Genomic DNA, 22,901 nt, shown 5'->3' with positions numbered 1-22,901 from the left:
GGAACCCCTGCAATTGCAACGCCAGGCCCTACTTGAATGAATTCACCTCAAATCTTCTTCCAGCCAGAGGAAAAGTTTATTAGTGATAAAACACTTAGGACAGGTGACTGTAAGGACTAGCAGGCATGAGAAAGTCTCAGCCTTTCGGGCATGAGATTCTCAGCGTCTGAATGAGGGCCAGGGTGGATTTTTTATACACTGAAGTAACTTTGGGTGGCCAGAGAAGGGGGCTGGAAGGGAGAGGTTTGAAAGGCATCGCATAACATGGCTAGGGCTTTCAAAGGGAGATAAGGGGAGTCGAGCAGGGAAGTCCATAAGGAACTGTTTGAGACCGGAGTAAGGGCTTCCTGGGGTCCATAGACCAAAGGGAGCCAGATTCTTTTTAGGGCAAAGGCACATCTGAGTAAGATTAAAAGGTAGGCTAAGGCTTTTAGAGGGAGATGAGGGGCTGGGGACTGTAAACAAATGGGAGCCAGATTCCCTTTGGGTCAAGGGGCTAAGATCTTGGCTTGGGCCCCCCATCAGTGTGTTAAAAATGAACCTCTGAGTATTTGCTAGGGAAAACATTTTTTTTTTTTTGCCAAACAGGAAGAGAATGAAGCAGTTTTGGTACATACTAAGATGTGCCATACATTAGAAACAAATATTCCTCTGTAAAAGTGAGTTCTATGTAAGTGGTTACATGAAATTTAGGTGATATTAAAGGGAGCCTTACAGTGTGGAGAACATAAGTGGTGTGGACTCTAACCAATGTCAGTAAAAAGAGATCCAACCCCCCCAACTCCCAAACCCCTAAAGGTACTAGAGATTCCTGGGGTAGGGAGCACAGAGGTGTCAAATGTGGCCTAGGGGCAGCATTACTGCCGGCAAAATTGTGTGGCCCAAACCAGCTTAACGGGCAATTGGGAAATATTTAACAAAATAAATAAAATAATAGAACACAGATAATGTTAATATGTAGTTTCCTATATGTTGCCTTCAGATATTCTTATATAGGGTTTAGTGGCCACATTTCTATTTGAGTTTGACACCATTGTTGTAACATACCTTGTCCCCTGAGAGTAGGACCAAAGAAAACAAAATGTGTACTCATTTGTCCAATATTGTGGAAACCCACAGAGATATTTCTCGGGTCATTACCACCCATATCAGCATAAATCACAGTGTCCACTCCCAAATCATCTACATATATACACCCACACACATATGTACATATAAAGATACATAAATACGTACATACATGCATAAATAATAGCCAAAGAGTTAGCAAACCCCAATGTGGCACTATCTGGTAAGAATAGTCTCAAAATTAATAATAGCTAACATATGTGTGTGTGTGTACATATATATATATATATATGTATATATATGTGTATATATATGTATATATACACATATATACATATATACATATACGTGAGTATACACACACATATGTATATATATGTATATATACACATATATACATATACGTGAGTATACACACACATATACAAACACACATTTAGATACATACATATACATACATATGTATTTTTGTATGTATATCACACTATTTGCCAGGAACTGTGATATTTTACAATTATTGTCTCTTTGATCCTTATAACAATTCTGGGAGGTAAATGCTACTATTATCCCCATTTTATGAATGAGAAAATTGAGGCAAACAGAGGTTTAAGTGATTTCCCTAGGGTCACACAGCTGGTAAGTATCTGAGGCTGAATTTGAACTTGGATCTTAGTGACTCCAGGCTTGGAGTCCATCCACTGTGCCAAAAGTCAAAACAAGATGACACCATCAAGAACAGGTAGGACAACAAAGTGAGTTATAGTAGCTATTTTGGAAAATAAAGAAGGATTAAATAAGAGTTAAGATTGGTGCGTAGTATAGATTGAAGTTGATAATGGGCAATGGAAAGAAGACATATTTTTGCTTTTGTTTTCTTTCAAAGAAATTCTTGGCTCTGACTCAAAGGATCTGCTTTCACATTTTCGATCTGATACTTGAGGCTAGGTTGACCTTGAACAAGCTACTTCATCTTCCTGGCCTTCAGTTGCTTTATCTCAAAAGTGAGTGAATTAAACTGGATGATCCCTGAGCAACCATTCATTTCTAAGTCTATAACTATATAATGCTATGAAATTTAAACAGGAAAAGAGATAACAACAATAACCACATTCTAGGAAGTTTTCAAAGGAATCTAGAAAAGGAAGCAGTGGTTCCAAAAAATCAACATGACTTCATCAAGAAAAGGTCAGGCCAAACTAATCTCCTTTTTTCCTTCCTTTCTTTCTTTCTCTTTCTTTGCTTCTTTCTTTCTTCTTTCTCCTTCCTTCCTTCTTTTTTTTCTTATTTTTCTTTCCTTCTTTCCTTCCTTCCTTCCTTCCTTCCTTCTTTCCTTCCTTCCTTCTTTCCTTCCTTCCTTCTTTCCTTCCTTCCTTCCTTCTTCCTTCCTTTCCTTCCTTCCTTCCTTCCTTCCTTCCTTCCTTCCTTCCTTCCTTTCTTTTTGACAAGATTACTGTAAATTGGTATATTAAAATTTAAGTATCATGCACACATTGTTTGTTTTTTCTGGTGAGCCATTTGTTAAACCTTACCAGCACAGCCTCGTTAACTATACTGAGTATATATTGTTTCCTTTAGCTACACTCTAAAATTATTGAGGGTATGGAATATTTTACTTTTGTCTTTATAGCCCAACCACCAAACACAACTCCTGGAATAGAATTTACCATAGCAGGTTCTTGACACATCTTTTCTGATTGGTTCAATGTTGCAGATATAATTTAATTAATTTATCAATATATTTGTAAAAATGTTCATATTGAATCAGAATTGAACTGTGAATTAGCTAATAGTGCATTTAGGTGATTTTGTTTCATGATTAAAATCAAAAAGTAGTTGTAAATTGTTTGATGTCTGAAGTTGTCTTTTTTTTTTTTGCTTTTTCAGCCAGTTGTTTACATAATAGCATGAAAGACAAGGTTCATGAAATTTGCAAATAACACAAAGCTTGGAGAAATAGGTTAGAAAAAGTTAAATAACTGAGTTTTGTAAACTGCTACACAACAGGCTCATGCTGAAAGATTTTTTGGGTTAGGTATGCTAGATTTGTTACTTTTAGAATTACCTTTGGGAATAAACTCTGCTACTTTATATAATGAATAGTAAACTTATGAGGCTCAGCACCCCAAAAATATTTAAATAACGTCAAATAGGATTATATATATTCATGGTAGATGCCTAAAGGATATTTAAATGAAATAAGGTCAGTCTATTATCTTAAAGTGGAAAGGGGTTTAGAAGTCATCCAGTATGAACTGCTATTGGATCTGTGACTTTCATAATATTAATGTTTTTTGAAATATTTATACGTATTACAGTTTTGGCCTGAAGGAAGATCATCATGCTCGCCTACACTACAGTCTTAATGCCATTGCCCTAGACAGATAACTGAACTGGAGGGATCATGGATTTTATTCACCATGATAATTCTTATGACCTCAAGTCTCAAAGACACTGCTGGTACAGAACCCTCAGCACACCAAAGGGCTGTACTCCATCTTTTACTTCCTTATCGAAATATTTTAATACATTGTACCAGGAAAATTTTTCTGGTGGGAATTGTTGTTTGATCTGAAGATATGTTACTAAAAATAATAAAGAGAATTTAAATTTAACCAAATTTTTAGAAATTTAAGTATGTCACACATCAGCTATAATCAATTGCCTAATGATGATGCTGCTGCCTTTAAATAGATCTGTCATCATATTTGCTTATGGAAAATTTTCTATGGATGTTTCTTCATTAGTCTGTACAACATACACCCTGTCTGGAATTCTGGCTGTATCTTCAAAACTCTGTAACAGCCAGGTGATGAATAAAAATGAATGCAAACCATAACAACTATTAATCAGATAGATGTAAAGTTTTAATGACATGTAACAGATGGCTGTTTGGAAACACCTGGATAATTGATGAATTGTTCACTGTTCATTTCTGCCACTGTATAGGTCCAGCTTCCTCCTGAGAAACAGGTATGTCAAGACTTCTCATCTAATAAATCCTGATATAAAGAAACAAATATGCATATATATAGAAAATACAGTCATCCTTATATACTGTTAGCAATTTGCAATCTCTGCCTTATCCAAGTAAGTACAATGGTGAGCTATTATAACAATAAACTTAATAGGAGGGTGGCCCAATATTGCTCTGACTTTATAAACATAGACATTTCTCTTTTATATATTAGCTTCCACATTTATGCATCAATTTTTAAAATAGTGGATCTGACAGAAGAAATATGTTTCATAAAAATTGTCATCATTATAAAAATCTTTAACAAATAAAAGCAACAAAATTGCAAAATTATGGAATTTTCAGTTAAATTTAACAGAAGAATGGTTATATTTTAATGGTGTTAAGTTCTAAGGCCTTGCTTCCTCCCTCCCCCCAAAAAAGGAGGAAATGTGAAGAAACATGTAACATGCTATATATATGTATATATGTAATGTATACAAATATACACATACATACAAATACACCCACACATATATCATGCATACATACATTATGTGTATATATTATATATAAAACAAGAATATTTCTATCAATAAAAATGATACATCAAAATACATGCTTCAAATTGATATAAGGAGGCATCCTAAAAAATCTTTGTTTCATTTTTAATATAGGCACCTATCTAGAATCCCACTTTTCTTATCTCTGGCATACTATTTAACACTAAAGACTAACATCACCAGAAGAAGGCATCCAGTTTGCCATCAAACAATACAACGTGCCTTTGTAAATACTGGCTGTCTATTAAAAAAACCAATTTTTAAAAACTCAAACCATAATTAAGTTGTTTCTTCTAAATATGTGTAAATATTGAATAAGGCCAAGCTAGACTAGATAATTTTTTTAGAAAGGACGTAGATGCCAAAGGTAAATAATTCAAGCTGAAAGATCTGTTTTAAGTATTTCTGTTTCTTTTGAACTTGCCAATCATATTGAAAGAAACAATGACTTTTGCGGGCTTTATCTACAAGTGATCACAGGATGATCTAGCCTAATTAGAGTTCGTGGTAAATTCACCATAGGCTCCTTTTCCCTTCACCTTTTTTTTCATTGCTTAGTCACTTTCCTACAACATTTTAAAAAATTGAACTTTTTTCTAAACCAGAGTTACCTCTGTCTACTTTTTTAAAAAAAATTCTGACTGACAAAGAGATTAAGTACTTGTTGACTGAAGTAAATGGCTTCTGGGTTTCTTCAATGTCATTGTTCCAATGACTGATTTGCAGTTTAAATGCCTGAAAGGAATAATCATAATGTTAACATCTTTGCTTTTCTATAATTCCCATTTTAATTGACTATTGATTTGAACAGGAATGAATTTACTTTAATAACAGACAGTACATTCTCATCTTTATCCTTTCCTTCCATTTAGCATTGACCTTGACATTTACTCCAAGTGGTCAAATAAATATTGTCCAAAATATTATTTCCAGTTTGTTACAATACAATAAACTTCAATTTCATGATGTTGTTCAGTGTTTTCCACATTTAGCATCTCCTGAGTTTGCTTAAATAATATATTCATGATCCATAGGCATGAGGTTTTTGACAAGTCTGTAAGTGGGCCCTTTCATTTCTTTTTTTGTATAGTATATTTTAAGACATATATTTCCCCCCGCTTTTAATGTTTTCATTGTTCTCATCATAGCATTAATGTCAGTGAGCCGGAAATATGAAAGTAGATCTCAACTTCATTTGAAGAATCTTGTCATGCTCTTCATAAAATTTCTTAATTTCTCCATCCTATGAAACAGATGTTAGTACATAAGTTGCAATTATCTTCATGTTTGTTTATGTTCATCTTAGTGCTGCAGAGTGAGATGACTTAGTGTCCCTAGAGATGATGCTAAATGTTGCCTTTGGGCACATGATGTACCAATTTCTCAAATTCTGTTACTTGCCTTTTCAAATAAATCCTGTCAGCCATATTTTCATTCAGCTACAGCTTTGTGTTTTTTCATTTCTTTTATAACAATTATGTCAATATGTATTTGAATCTTTGCCCGTGCTATGTCAAATTGCTGTTCATTATGCAAAAATCTCACATCTAGAGTACTGAAAGTTGAGTTAGGGTTTGTAGATAGTCAAAGAATTGAGTGATAATTGGGTTCTTAATTTTTTTCCTACTTTCTACAACTGTAACAGAGCAATTGACAATGGATCTATTTTCATCAGTGGTAACTGGGAATTGATCATAGTTAAATTTTACTATCTCAGTGCCTAATGTGACAAAGTAGCATTAGAACAAAAGATGAAGTCAGGAAAATGCCTGAATGTAAACTAATATAGCTATAATAGATCTGCGTTGCAGCTGACATAAATAAAAAGGGTCAAAGGAAAACAGGCATGTTGATGCATTGGTGGTAGAGCCGTGAATTGGTTCAGCCAAGCTGAAAAACAAATAAAGAAAGAGAAAAAGATCTTATATGTACAAAAATATTTATAGCAGCTCTTTTGTAACAACAAAGAACTAGAAATCAAGGCAATGCCCTTCATTTGGTGAATGACTGAAGAAATGATGGCATATGAATGGGAATACTCTTGTGCTTTTAAAAATAAAGAGACTTGGGGCAGCTAGGTGGCGCAGTGGACACAGCACTGGCCCTGCATTCAGGAGGACCTGAGTTCAAATGTGACCTCAGACACATAACACTTACTAGCTGTGTGACCCTGGGCAAGTCACTTAACCCCATTGCCTAGCCAAAAACAAAACAAAAACATAAAAGTAAAGAGACTCTTTCAGAGAAACCTGGGAAGATATGTATGAATTGATAGAAGGAAATGAGCAGAAACAGGAGAATCAATTGCTACTCTAATATCAATATTATACAAACAAATAGTTTTGAATGAATTTAGGAACTCTGATCAACACAATAAGCAACTGTGATTCTAGTGGACTTATGATGAAGAATGCTACCCACTACATAACAGAGACGTGATGAACTAAAAATTAGTCACACATTTCTGGATGTAGCCAATATGGGTATATGTCTTGAATCTTGCAATGTATTATGAGGAATTCTTTAAATTTATTTTTTGAGGAGGTAGATGGGGAAAAATAAATGCTAGAATATTGAGAATGTAATAAAAATAAAATGGAATGGTGAAAGAAGGCTATAGAGATTATCAAAGATAATCATTTTATTTTGTCATCACCACAGTTCATTGGGCCACTCTGCTTATGTTCAGTATTATAGCAGAGTCAGGATTCCTGCCAGAGCCTGTGGGTGGCAGCAGCAACTCTGGGCAAGCTTCTTCCTGTACCACCTTGGGCATGGCCACCCAGCTTGGCACCTGGCCCACGTTGGCAGGGATGAGGACTGGTTACCTACAGTCCCCTATAACATAAAACCTAAGTGGCAAAAATTAAAGAAATTTTGGGAAATGTATGATTGAAGAAGGTTTCTGGTCTCTGATATATTAAGAATAGGAAAGGGAAACAACATTAGTGTTGCTACATAAAAGCAACCAGATGAAGTTTTTCAATATGTTGGTGGCACTAAATGGAGAATTTATGGAAATACAGGGATAAGGATTGCACACAATTGGAAGGCATGGTATGCATTTCAATCTGTATCAGCAGAGAATGATCACAATAATGAAATTATAGACTCATCAAAGTAACTTTTTCACAAATTAGACTGATTAACCATCAAGACTACTACAAATACACAAGATAATTATAGAATCCTGCACAATTATCTAGAGGTCTAACCTAAGAGTTAAAAGAGAGAAAGATGAAAATCTCTCACATCATGTAAAAATAAGTTTCTACTAATTACTAGTAGAATCATTATCTTATGCTAGCACATAATAAAGATACTAATGGTCCTTTTTATGTGGTGTTCCTAATTATTGCAGAAAATGGAAATGTGGTTTCAGTGGAGAGGCAAAGCACATGAGCAGATGAATGGAGATGGCTATTTGATTATAAACTTGAAGTAGCTACATGATGACAGAAGCAAATCATCAAAAATATTGAATAAATAAATCACTAAAGCCATAGAAATGTTAAAGTTTTAAGATTGTTTAAGAAAGAAACTCTAAACAGTATAAATAAATGCAACAGAAAAACAAAAATAAAAATGACAAAATTTTTTTGTAGGGTCTAAGTTTGTGTCCAATGGGCCAACAGGATTAATTCTATGATGCAGAGTAGCAAAAGAACAAACATTCGGCCTTAGATTCAGGAACTCTTGGGTTCAGGTCTTGCTTCTAACACATACCAGATTTTTTTTACTCTGGTCAAATCATTTAAAGTCCTAGAATCCCAGGAAACCCTCTGAGAATAAAAGTTGCAGAACGGCCACCAACCCACAACAGTAGGACTATCTGGAAACAAAAAATGAAGTGTTGATCTGATAATTTAGTTCACCTCAAAGACTGATGAAAACTGCTGAAGTAAGAGATTATTCAAATGATAGTTAAAATGTACAATTTGCCATGCTTCAAGTTATTTGTTTCACTTGAGAGCAACCTACTGTATAAGCAGGTCACCTTTATGCAGCAAGGACATATTGAATACTTGAATATAGAGGAGGAGCAGATGTCCTGTTTCTCCTGTCCCTGTCTTTGCATGTACCCTCTTGACATAAGTGATAAAGTCATCATTTAAGTAATTAGAGATGCAGTCACTAAAAACAGACAACTTATAAAGAAATAGCTTTCTCATGGTAGGGGTGGGCCTCATAGTCTTTCCCCTTCCCAGATACAAGGAGAGGGCCAGATAGAATGGCTATAGATAGGGATAAGACCAGAAAGGATGTTTTCCATAGCCTACACAGGGATCTTGAGGAATTTGCTACCATGGAAACATGTATCAGGTGGTAAAAGGAAGTCATCAATAAGACAAGCTGAGTTCATAAGGTTGAGAGGTAAATTAATGGATAAGAACAAAATCCAAGTGATTTAAAAGAGTCCAAAAAATAAAAAGTCCAAGAGCAATTAAATGAGTTAAATAAGCAAAAAATATGTCAGAGTGAGAGAGGGATGGGGTTTAAGGAGAGAAAATGAATCTCTTATCAATAGTCAGAAACTGAGGCTTGGAAAGCTAGAGGCAAAGGATGTGTGGTGTATATCATGCAGTAATGAAGTAAGTCAACAAGGGGTCAACAGATTAGTGGCTGGCAGAATCTGTAGTCTGAGGCCAAAAATGCAGAAGACACAAGAACTATATAGTGACCGGGGAAGAGAATGTTATGAGCTCCATCACATTGCCTCTTGCAATGAGTTCTCACTCTTTGAGCAGAGTATGCTTTTGAATACTTAAGCCCAAGTATAAGGGGTTGGCTAGCCTGTCTCTGGTTTTACCAATTTAACTCACCTATGGACAGCTCCTATGAATCTTTGCTGCCTCTTAAGTATGAGACAGTAATATTCAAATGATGATAAACTTCTGGATGCGTTAAAGAAACATTCAATAATTGAAAAACCTATTCCTTAGCATAGTTGAAATAGCTTAAGAATGCTACAATGTAATAACTTAGAAAACACAATATATTGTAAGTCAATGCAATGTAAGCTTGTAAGTACTAGGTATGGGAGATAAAAGAGCATTTTCTGAATTGGACTTTAGAGGTGGTAAAAATATATGACTTTATAGATTACAAAAATAATTGGATTGTATATGAAAAACTGATGTGAAAAGTCATGGGAACAACTGGAGAAAAACAGGTCCTAAACTGATAAGTTAGGCTACAATGAAAGAAGCATATTAGAAATGAATGAGAAATTAATAATAATAATAATCTTTTATATGGGGCTTTAAGGTTTGCAAAATGTTTTGCTTTTATTATCTCTTTTGATTCTGACAGCAACCCTGTGATGTATATACATATGTATATATATAATATGCCATTATATTTATAATATATACATTTCATACATATATATAATTTATAATATATGTCATCATATATGTAATAATGTCATTATATTTCCATTTTGAGGTTGTGGACATTAAAGCTGAGAGAGATATAATAAATTCTCTAGAGTAAGAAAGATAGCTGGGGAAGGTGGGGGAGAAAAATTTAAAAATCAAAAGCTTGTGGAAATGATTGTTGATAATTCAAAGTAAATTAATTAAACAAAAAAGAAAGATAAAAGCAAAAAAAAGAAAGATACTAGGTGTCTGAAGCAGGATTCAAATTAAAAATATTTGTGAGTATTGGTGATAGAAAGAAAGTCTACTAGGCTGAGGAGTTGGATTTGACATAATAGAATATATTATTTCATCATGTAGTAACATGACAATAATGGAGAAAAGGAGGGTTTATTCTTCCAACTGTATATAGCACTGATAAGTGGTAAGAAACTAGAGGCAAAGAGGCTATCTATGAAGTTATAGTAATAATGCTCTCTCTCTGTCTCTCTGCCCCTCTCTCTCTCTCTCTCTCTCTCTCTCTCTCTCTCTCTCTCTCTCTCAAATGCTAGGAGTAGGGAGATGGGAATAAGAATCTATACTTCTGATTTTGGTCAATGTGAGGACTCCTGACGTGGCAACTTTACTCAATAATGCAAATCAACAAACCTTTGAGGCAATGAGAAGTTAAATGACTTGCCCATAGTTGTACAACCAATATGTGTTAGAGGTAGGTCTTTGGTCTTCCTGACTCTAATGCTCATTCTCTATTCCCTACTAAACATTACATGGATCACATCAATAATTCCTTGGTCTCAGATATTGACACAAATGGTACTTGATGCCTTTTTTTTGCATTTACAGAAAACTGATTTATTCAGAACTTTTTCCATTCCACGTCATCAGAAGGATTAACATCAACTTTCCTTTTACCTACATCAGACCAGTTGGTACTCAGAACTGTGCCTCCAGACTCCATAAATGACTTGTTCATGGCACGTTTCACTTCATCAGAACCATCTGAATAGATCTGTTGAAGCAATTTGTGTAAAGCTGCCTCTCCTTCTAACTTTTCATTCTTTTCTTCTTCCTTGATCTCACAAACTAATTTGTCCCAATTCCTTATATAATGAGAGGATGATGGATAGATGTGTTTTGAATCTGGTGTGAATTGTTTGGGTTTGGATACATCTCTTTGTCCTTCCATCTTCTCCCATCTTACAGCCTCTGACTTTTTCATTTTTATTTCAATCTTTGTTGAAAGTATTTTAAAGGTACTCTGCTCAGGTACTATAGGATGAATAAGTGAAAGCTTTGAACTATAGTCCTCTCCAGATGGAAGTTTCATCACTGCAGACAACTCATTTTCTGAAAACACCACGTTTAAGTTATTCTTCTGAACATTCTTGATCTTAAGTGTAATGATTACTTGAGATTCTGTTTGGTACCAGTCATACTTGATTTTTGGTTGCTGGGTTTGCATTCCAGGTTCTGAGACTACTTTATTTTTAGTTTCTTGACATCTTTTAATCCAGATGTTGAAAGTATTATCTATATCATCTAATTTATGTCCTTCTGTGAAACTCTCTAGAGCCTCAGCATAGTTTTTTCATGGTATTCACCTATCCCTTTCCTCAGCAGAGCTGTGGAATTATTTGGGTTGAGTCCAAGAGACTTCTTTGCATCTATAATGACTTCATAGTAATTCATCAGAAGAATGTGGGCATAAGCTCTTTGGCTTTAATATTCTGCATCATCTGGTTTCTCTTCCAGTGCTCTTGTCAGTGCCTCGGCGGCCCCCTGGGGGTCCTCGTCTATCTGCCTGTCTGACAGGGGTGGGAACAACCCTGACGCCTATGCGGGTCCTGCCGCCACCATACTTGGTGCTCCTTTCTTTTTCATAATCCATAATGATAAAGCCCTTAACATATTCTTGGTCAAGGTGGGATCTATTCAGCCTTGAACAAAACTACCACATCTTTTTGATATCCCATGTCTTAAAGCCATTTATTTAGGTGAGCTGCAGACACCCAAAATTAGGCATTTAATGGATCCATATGAAAGATTCCTGGGAAGGGAAATAGTAATGGTGGAGGTGTGGTGGGTAGGTAGAATGTTGTTGGATTCTGTCTGCCTAGATTTGGCCTAGAGAATTGGCCTAGGCTAATATAGATCAAAAATAAAACTCTGGGATTTTGAGATTTTGCTTATTTCCCAAGGTAATTAAATTTGGTATGGTATTGAAGTAGGAGTGAAACTTAAAAAAGACCCAAGGAAAAAAGTTTAGAAAAAAGATAATAGGTAGATATAGTTTCCTTCTACATAAATGGAGGAAGTAAGTTTGAGTATGAAATGTGGTTGAGAAACAGTAAAAAAAAAAAGCAGCGGCACTACAAAAAAAATAGCTAAAATGTTTTTTCTCCCAGGTTCACAGGTGAATTGAAAGCAGACTCCAAGAGGAAAGACATAGAACTCTTTTTTCTTATAATTTTAACTCCTTAACCATGTGTCTGGGGTTTGGTAAAAACAGATATGTTGTTGCAGGGAATGTGACTGACCTTATTTCCCTCCCATTTTCTTCCATCAGCTGAGTAATGCTTCTGAATTCCTTCAGCTATTATTTGTTTTAAGTTCTATTTTTTACTGCCTAAGTTTTATTTTTCACAAATATCTGTAGTTGAACCAAACATATGCTTGTCTTTGCATCCCTTCTTCATGGCTTTAGTGTGCAAAGAAAGTTCTGGTAGTTTTTTTTCTTGAGAAAGACATGCTGCTTAGTAAGTTTTTTCTTCCTAGTTCTGGGCTGGAATCCTAGTCACTAGTCCATTGTTAGAGAATCTCTCTAGCTAGTGGGTGCTCATTTCTTACCTAGTCTTAATCACTGAATGGGGGTAGCCTCAGTAAAACTGAGATCTTTTGAAGACCTTACCTTAAAAAGGCCGAGGTCTCCTGGTGATTACAGAGTCATCTCCAGGCAACTTGATCTACATCTAGCCACTGAACCAAGATGTCTCCAGAGGAGAAAGTGAAGGTGGTGCCTTTGTGCAGCCTTCCCCTCACTTAAATCCAATTCACTTGCATGCCGTGGCATCACCTCCCTGATGTCATGATCTTATTCAAGAAGGAAGGACAAACAACAGCAATGGGTAGAAAGCACAGTTGGAGCCATTTATGCAGCATTATTTTTTGCTAGTTATAGGATCTTTAAAGTAGAAAGTTAAAAAGAAATCTGAGACTTTCCTCTGTCCAAGATTAAGAAGCTTAAATTTAATTATGGACTTGGAGGACTCCTGAAATGGCTTTGGGAAGTAAAGGAGGAAGAGTTTCTGTGATTTCAGTTTCACCTCCAATCTAACCTCTGTTTGGGAAGTACATAATCCCTTCATATACATAACATTGACCTTTAAAATTATTATTTCTCTTTTGCCTGTCACCAGGTAAGTCTCCTTAATAAATCAAATTATTGTATCATACCACTACCTATCCAAAATATTAATTTGACTTGCATTCAAGTGAGGAGGCCTTTGTGAGCACCTCCTTTCTGTCCCCTTAACAACTGCTAGTGCATTCCCACCTGAAATTACCTCCTATCTATGCTGTATGCATCTTGAATATTTTTAATTATTGCTATCTTTGGAGAGTGAGTACTATTTTTATCATTCTTTGTGTCTTCCAGTGTACCAAGCATACCACATAATGCTGTCTGACTAACTTGTTCTAACCTAACTTTTGAACCTAATCTCCAAATGTGCATATTCCTTTTAGGTTAATCATCCATTAAGAGCACTTACTTACATGTTAGTAATATTAAAATGAAGAAAGCAGAGAGGATATATGCATTTAACTGTGACATAGCTGCCCTTGGGTCCCAACCTTTCATCTTAATTTTAGAATATACATGTACACATGTAAATGCAGGAATTAGATGTCAATTAAGGTTGCAGGCTGGTATGAGTAGACAATTGCCACTCTAAGGGTGCTTCATTTTGTTGCTGTATGTTTTTTAAGTGAATAAGTTATTCAAGTGCACTTTATAAAAACATCATTGTGGGGTAAGAAATTCCCAAACTGCTATGAGTATAAAAATCCTAAGACAAATAAGAATGAAAATCCAGGGTTTATTTGGCTTAGCCATTTGCTCTGACTTTTTCTGTTGTTGTATTCTTACCCACAGAATAGGTAAGGCAAGTCTGAGGAAATTGAATCAATTCCTTTCACAAAATCGGTATTCCAGGCAAATTGATCTACTTATTATTGCCTGAATCAATCCTGTTTATCCCTATCTCAAGAATTTTATTCTCAGTGTTATTCTTGTTTCTTGGACTACCTTTATCCCTCTGTCCAAATTGACATGATCTGCAGCAACTAGGTGGCACAGTGGATAGAGCACCAGCCCTGAAGTCAGGAAGACCTGAGTTCAAATCCAGCCTCAGACAAAACACTTGACACTGTGTGACCCTGGGCAAGTCACTTAATCCCAATTGGCTAAAATAATAATAATAATAATAATAATAATAATAATAATAATAATAAATTAAAAAATAAGTGAAAAGCAAAACCAAATTGACATGATCTAAATGTAAGCAGAGAAATAGTTATTATTTGACAAATTAAAGTTATGGAAGAAATGGAAGAAAGAAGCAGTAAGTATCTAATATGTTCCAAGAACTGTGCTAAGCATGTTGCAAATATTTATCTCATTTGATGTTCATAACAATGCTGGAGTTGTTAGGCTATCACTATGGAAGACAGGTGCTATTATTATCCTTATTTTATAATTGAGAAAACTGAGACAGATAGAGGTTATGTTATTTGCCCAGGATCACACAGCTAGTAAATGACTGAGGCTAAATTTAAACTCAAGAGTTTCTGATTCCAGGCCCAACACTCTATCCACTGTTCTACCTAGCTGCCTCAGAATAAAAATGGCTACATGTCATCTACAAGAGAATTAGTGACAAGACTACATTTTGGCATCAATGTGGTTTCTACAAATCAGCCAATAATCATACAATTCATTCTTTGTTGTGAAAAATTGGCCCCAAGAATACTTTTAGACATTTTGATCTTTAAAATATTTGATCTCCAGGTCTACCTAGTATTGCATTACTTAATGTCTATTTCCAGAGTTTGAAAGACAACAATTTAAAAAATTTGTCTTACACGTGAAAGTTACATGCCATAAATATGAGTATGTGAAAAGTAAGGTAACTTAAATAAAGGATGTATTGCCAAATAATAGAGGAAATGACATGTAAAATTATAGTATTATAATTTCTGAGTGGAGCTTATGGAATGTGATGGATCTCTATTTAAGAGACAGGAATGCTTGGGCCAAGCATTATAAGAAATGGAATTTTGCAAGTTCTAAATCAGGAGTCAGTGTAAAATGGGAAGGAATAAAGATGTAAAAAGCAAAAAAGAAAGTCTTTGATTGCAATGTCAGTTCAGATAGTGGAGAATGTTATCCTCTAATGTTCCATGTATGGGGAAAACAGAAACATGAATCAAAAGATACTTTCAATTAATCATCAGTAGCTGATAGCACTTGGAAGATTGCTCCAACGCATTTCTTTCACATTAGGGATATATTTGGTAATGGAAGATTACTGTTTGAGATACTGCACACTCTGCCTGTTCCAATATTCTAATAGCAGAATCACTGTAAATTACATAAAATCTATTTTGGAGAGCCGCAGGATACCAATTAGAAAGAGAATGATAAAGGTTAGCCAGTCCTTATTTCACTTCTGGGCTGTTTCTATAGAAATGCAACCAACTAAAACCAATAACCAAATTAAGTATCTCTTCCAGGGCAGGAGGGTTGAGCACAGGGCCAAGCTTCATGGGAGCTGATTAAGTTCACTATCTCAGGAGAATTATGTTATCCTTCAAAATGTATTCTCTGTAACTGTTATTTAGCACCAAACATATGCTGTCTTGTGTGCTTATCTTATTACAAATATGTCCTACGTCCTCAATAAGAGTGTAAAGGGGGTTTGACACATGACTAGACCACTTATTATGGTGTCATCTGAAACCTCTTCTGTGAGACTGGATGACTGAAGCATGCACAGACATTTTGTGCTGCCCTACCATATGGTTTAGAGCAGTCTTTTTTCCGTTGGCTACAGAGCCACATCTGTTGTTATTTTTAAATAGTCTGAACATCAGCTATTACTTTTTCAACATTTGACTGTGAATGTGGAAATGATCATTTCCCTCCTGCGAGGCCATAGAGCCCAGAGTAACTGACCTGAAACTCCAGCCTTTTTGTTTCTTCTTCTCTGTTTTATGTGCAGGGAGGGAGTGGAGTGTCTGATCTGACCCAGTAGCAAAAGCTATGCGATTATAGGTTTCCAGAAACTGTGGTTAAATATTGTAGCCAGCACTGCATCAATGTCCTGAGCAGCAAGGGCTCTGAAATTCCCATTCAGGAAGCTTCTGGATGTGCATTTGGTGTACTTAATGCTAGAAAGAAACTGAGCTGATCTAAGACAATCCTCACTCTCTCAACAAAATGGAGGCAGTGTATGTCCCCTGTGTTGTTGGGGAAAATGTTTGTATATTTGTGCTTCATATGTCTTCAAAGTAAATATCCTTTTGTAGAAGCTAATCAGATATTAAATGGAACAGGGTTTCTGGTCTTCAGAATGCTTAAAAGAAGAGGGAGACAAGAGACTTAAGAGAATAACATAAAAACAGCTCTTCATCCTTTTAGGGTAATGGAGAGCCCCTAATATAGGTACCTTACAATATTCCAGCTCATGGGAGACTGGGACTATGGTAACCATATTAAAAAATAATAATAATATTGATTCTCAAGGTTAGGAAATGTTTCAATTTTTTTGTCTTCTTAACTTTTGGTTTTTTTGTTCTTATTTATTTATTTTTTCTGTTAGGGAAGAGCATATCTATAGTTTCATTGGAATTGAGAATACCTGATGAGGAAACTCCATATGGACTTCCCTAATTAAAAAATAAGAAAAGTACAACTAAGTAGATTGGTGCTAAGAGGAGGCAGCAGGCATAGAACATTAAAGCAGAGATGAGGACAGAGACTCCCTTTCCATCCGTGTACTATGCAATCCAGTGACACTGGTCTCCTTGCTGCTCCTATCACAAGACAGTCAATTTTCCCAATTCTGGACATTTTCATTTGCTACCCCCCCATGCCTACAATTCTCTTTCTTTTCATCTCTGCTTCATTGCTTCCTTGACTTCTGCCAATTCTCTGCTAAATTTCCACCTTAGTGCCTTCCCTCTGAGATTATCCCCAATTTATCCTGTACATATTTGTTCGTACAAAGTTCTTGGCATATTGTCAGCCCCTTTAGACTCTGAGCTCTTGAGAGCAAAAACTGTTTTTATTTGTTTCTTTTTGTTTGATGTTTTTTAGCCTTTCTTTGTAACAGAGGGCTTATCACAGTGCCTGGCACATAGTAAGACACTTAATAAATGCAACTTGACTTGACTTGGCTACTAGTATTTCTACTACTGCTACTAAGTGTCATAATACTTTCATTAATTATTTTTTTCTAACAGGGACTAAATTGTTAGGACATGAATACTAATTAAGTTGTTTGGGCCTAACTACTTTATAAATGGAAGCTTTAGGCATTTCTTTTGGCCTAGAAGTACTGCAATATACACATGTATATACCCTAAAGGTACTGTGAAACACAGAAAAAGTTTGGGAACCTCTGTCCCTACATGTTAACCAGGCTGCATGGTGTTAAATGCATGATTCAAGACATATGCATGCTTGTTGGTCTTGGAAACTCTGAAGGAGGGTATATTTAGTGTCATCATAGATTATTGTTCCTTAGCTGATTAGCGAAAAAGCACTAAGCCCTTCTCTTAATGACCTAGATGACACAGTAAATAGAGAGCCAGATGTGGAGTCAGGAAGACTTGAATTCCAGTGTGACCTTAGACCCTTATTAGCTGTGTTATCTTGGACAATTCATTTAACCTATGTCTAATTCAACTTTCACATCGGCAAAATGGGAACATTTGTACCTACTTCCCAGGGCTATTGTGAGAATCAAACGAGACAACTGTAAGGTGCTTAGCACAGCACCTGGTATATGATAAGTGCTATATAAATGTTAGGTATTATATATGTCAACTCTGAGAAGGAAGGAACACTCTTTGGATATCATGAAGTTATCATTCTCCTTAGGGGCTACTATTGTTAATAAACCGACAAGTCCAAGAGGAAGATCTGAAGAAGCCTCTCAATATTTTTTTTTCTTTTTCTGTCATCTTACTTTTGTAATACTGTGAAAGAGTCTTTGCAAACTGCATTGTAGACTCAATCTCAGCAAATCCTGCCTTGCTGTTTGGGGGTCAGCTTTGTATGTACTTATTTATGGGTATGTTGTATCCCTTAATAGAATGGAAGCTCCGTGTTAGCAGACTGTTTCATTTTATCTTTGTATTCTCCTTGTATACCTGATAGAAAAAGGTGATTTTATACATACATACATATATGTATGTATACATATACAAACATGTAGAAGTTTAGCCATCATTGACAAAATTAAAAATAAATCCAACATGCCAAGTAGAAAAAGAAAGAGGATTATGTAATTGAATAAGTACTAATCAAGAATAATAATCCAAAAATAACATATTGTAGTCAATTATTGGTAGAAGTCATGAAGAATATTTTATATTTTGAATAATAGATTTTTACTTCTGAATACATTTATTAGATGTAAATATTGTCTATTTTTGAGAATTCACTTCATTTAAAACATTATGTAGATACATATTTCATTAATATTAGAAAACTATTCAGCTTTTTAATAGCATGAATAGTTCTTACCATCTCTATTATCAAAACTTAGGGTGCGGTGAGGATGAAACCCCTTCCTAAATAAAACTTTTTTCCCCTCTCCTTTCTCCTGTCTCTTTTTTCCTTTGTGTGGGAGTATCAGATTTTCTTACTAGTCTCTTGAGGAACCTGTACCAGGGCCAAGAAGCAACAGTTAGAATTGAACATGGAACAACTGATTGGTTTAAGATTGGAAAAAAGGGATATGTCAAGTCTGAATATTGTCACCTTATTGTGCAGAGTACATCATGAGAAATGCCAAGGTGGATGAATGAATTGAAAGTCAGCATTAAAGTTGCCCGGAGAAATATTAACAGTCTTGGATATGCAGATGATACCATTTTAATAGCAGAAAGTGAAGAATTAAGTAGCCTCTTGATAAGAGTCAAAGAAGAGAGTGTAAAAGTTGGCTTGAAGCTTAACATAAAAATACCTAGATTTGGGGAATTGGTCTCATCCTTTCCTGGCAAATAGAGGGAGAAGAAATGGAAGCAGTGTTAGATTTTATGTGTTTGGGTTCACAGATCACTTCAGACAGCAACTACAACTAAGAAATTAAAAGACATTCGCTACTTGGAAGTAATACTATGGCAAATTTGGACAGCATACTATAAAGCAGAGACATCATCTTGCCGGAAAAAGTTTATACAGTCAAAACTATAATTTTTCTAGTAGCAATGTCTTGTTGTGAGAGTTGGACTATAAAGAAAGCTGAGCACCATGGAATCAACACTTTTGAATTGTGGTGCTGTAGAAGACTTTTAAGAATCCCTTGGATACGAGGAGGTCAAGTGAGTCAATAGAGAAAGAAGTTGATTCAGACTATTAATTGAAAGGTCAAATACTGAAGCTTGAATACTTTGGCTACATTTTGAGAAAACAAGACTCATTGCAAAAGACTTGGATGTTGGGAAAGATTGTAGGCAAAAGGAGAAGGAGACAACAAAGGAACAGATGAACTGATAGTGTCATGGAAGTAATGAAAATGAGCTTGGACAGAATTTGCGAGATAATGGAAGATAGAAGGGCCTGGCCTGTTATGGTCGATTGGGTTACAAAGAGTAGGACACAATTAAATGATCGAACAACAGCAAGGTGGGAAAGGTTTCAGAAATTTATTAAAAAAAAATACAAACCTTAGGGCCACTAGGTGGTGCAGTGGATAGAGCACCTGCCTTGTAGTAAGGAGGACCCAAGTTCAAATTTGAGCTCAGATGCATAATACTCAATAGCTGTATGACTCTGGGCAAGTCACTGAACCCCAATTGCCTCACATAAAAAAGACAAACCTCAAACATTATTCCTTTATAGGTCTTGTTAGACTATAAACAGAAATAGTGATACAGTCCACAACGTATTCATTTATATAAAAGAAATGATAATGCTAAAAAGAGACTAGAAATAAGACTTTTGTTGTTCAGTCTTTTCAGTTGTGTCCAAGCCTTCAAGATCCCATTTAGGATTTTCTTGGCAAAGATAACTGGAGTAGTTTGCCATTTTCTTCTCCTATTCATTTGTTCATTTTACAGATGAGGAAACTGAGAGAAACAGGTTTAAATTACTTTCTCGGGTAACACAGCTAGTAGGTGCCTGAAGCCAAATTTTAACTCAGGAAGATGAGTCATCTTGACTGCATCTGGGACCCTGTATCCACTGCACTACCTAGCTTCCATAGAAATACAATTTACTGAAGAAAAAGTATAATGTGTATAATACATCCATGGAAAATCACCCTTTTATGTATATTTCACCATATAAGTTTTATCATTCAGTTATATCTGTTTCTTTTGGGACATGAACCATTTTTCACCTCCTATTAACTCTAGTTTTAATTTGCACAATGCTGTCTGAAATTTTCTATCAAGCATCTGTTAACCTATAAATATACAAAGGATTTTTCACATTGGTAACTGATTTACATTTCCATCAATATTCAAGTAATGCCAATGGTGTGTTTACCCAGACTACCAATTTTTAATGGTACTGTATTTTACTGTGTTTGTAAAATGTTAGCTTCTTTTAATTATACCATTAAAATCATTGCCCTATGTATATGTGTCTTTAGTAGTGTATATTCTGCTGAAAAATGTTTGCATGCTTTTATTAATATTAAAATAAACTAATAGTTATTGTCATATTAATAATATATATGTTGTATATTGCTAATGGCTGTTGTAATATTAATAAGATATTCACAGGATTTTTGTAGTGGTTATTGCCATTTAAGAAGATATATAGAGCATTTTATAGGCTATCTGAGTAATAAATACCTTGCTAAGAGAAAGTATCATAATGCATATTCCAATTTATATACTGTGAGAAATAGTATATTATTATATATTATAGGAGACATTTTAGCCATCTATTCACTATGTTTATCTATTTAATTTTACTCAAGTAAATATGTAAAACATACACCTTATCTCTGTACAATTTTTCCTCAATATTAATCCTTAGGTAATGTTATTCAGATACAACTGATCATATTACTTGATTGAAAAAAACAAAACAAAACCATAAATGGCTCTTCATTGTCTGAAGAGAGTTCCAATACCTTGCCCTGTAATTGAAAGCCTTCCACAATATTGTCCCAATCTACTTTTCTATTTTTTTCTTTGCTTCAGATTCTGAAAGTCATTGAATATTGACCCAAAGGTTTGAATTTCATCCTTTAGACATTGAAACATCATTACAAAAACTTGTGCTGTTCTTCTATTGGTATTTGTAATTAATTCCATAATGTAACTTGTAAAGTTATTCACATGTTTATGTCTGTCTTTTCAATTAGATGACAGACTTCTTGAGGACAGACATTTTAGCTTGGTTTTCTATATCCCTTGACCTTAACTGTTATATTGAACTGTCATGCCCGTTTATTGTGCTACATGTTTATTTCATGTTTCTTAAGGGAAACTTCCATTGTTTAGGGTGGCTTTCCCCTCTTTTCTCTTAATTAGACAATACAATGAACTTCAGCTGTTTTTGATTGACAGCAACTATATTCCTACCTTTACTTAACATTGACAGAAGCTGATGAAAGATGATTCACGAATGGATATCTAAATGGACCTTGAAGGATTAATTAGACCTTGAAGAAACTACTTTAAATCCACATAACTATATTGTCTGGGTTCCCATAGTCATTTTAATGTACATTCATACTTTATATGCAGAAGTGTGCAACCAGCTCAAATAAATTCATAGTTATGAATTCACTGATTTGTTCTTGATGTCACTCATTCACATACAATTACTTATATTCAAAAAAAAATTTGCTTGAGAGTACAGTAATTGAAAATAAACGTAATAACACTGGTTCACAACTTCTAGTTTTATTTTATGACATGACAGCATGTTTACAAATATTTTAAGGGTTATAATGGAATTTCCAAACAAAATTAACATTCCAATTGATGGAAATATATGTGTATGGAATCTAGTAAAAGTGTGACAGGGCATCCAAAAAAACTTAAGGAAATATTAGATGGCATCACTCAAATCCTCCACTGGATCTCTGATCTCATCGATTTTTGTATTCTTGCTATGTTGTAGATCACAATTCATCCGTTATTTCCCATGTTGCACAATTCTTATCTATGTCCTTGGAAATGTTTGCCACAGCAAATCAGCCTGAGACTTTGAAGGGTTTTCTCATTATCTCCTAATATTGTGAAGACAGTAATGGAGACTGATCTACTTGTTAATCTTTTTTCTTACCATGTGACCAACCAGTGGTGTGTTGGTAAATGTTTCATAAGCAACTCTCCAGAAAAAAAATGTACACAGGATACACATTCAAATTTAATATGCATTATTGATGCTTTCCCACCACCTTCTTAAGTTTAGACAATTAACAAAACAATAACACAAGTCTCAATTTGTAGCATTTTTGGATTTACAAAATATAAATGATCACCCTGAAAATGTAACAACAAATTATAATAAGCTGTTATGAGCAGGCTCCAACATTCCACTGTGACCATCCTATCTTCCCTTCACAGCATACATTTTCTTGATTATCTTTTACTCCTGTTCTTTGAAGTTCATTATTGATTTTGTGTTCATATCTGTTCATAGCCACTATGTGGTTCTCCCTTGGCCTCTGTGTGAGACTA

The 22,901-nt window shown here is 35.0% G+C and overlaps 1 pseudogene; it reads right to left on the bottom strand.

Moving 5' to 3' along the window:
- Nucleotides 1–10,821: 10,821 nt before the first annotated feature.
- On the bottom strand, nt 10,822–11,753 carry LOC110217987 (protein SGT1 homolog pseudogene; annotated as a pseudogene).
- Between the last annotated feature and the right edge of the window lie 11,148 nt (nt 11,754–22,901).

The sequence above is a fragment of the Phascolarctos cinereus genome, unplaced genomic scaffold, assembly GCF_003287225.1.
Source record: "Phascolarctos cinereus isolate Bilbo 61053 unplaced genomic scaffold, phaCin_HiC Scaffold_4;HRSCAF=312, whole genome shotgun sequence".
Taxonomy (NCBI): Eukaryota; Metazoa; Chordata; class Mammalia; order Diprotodontia; family Phascolarctidae; genus Phascolarctos; species Phascolarctos cinereus.
This window is presented reverse-complemented; position numbering and strand designations above follow the sequence as displayed.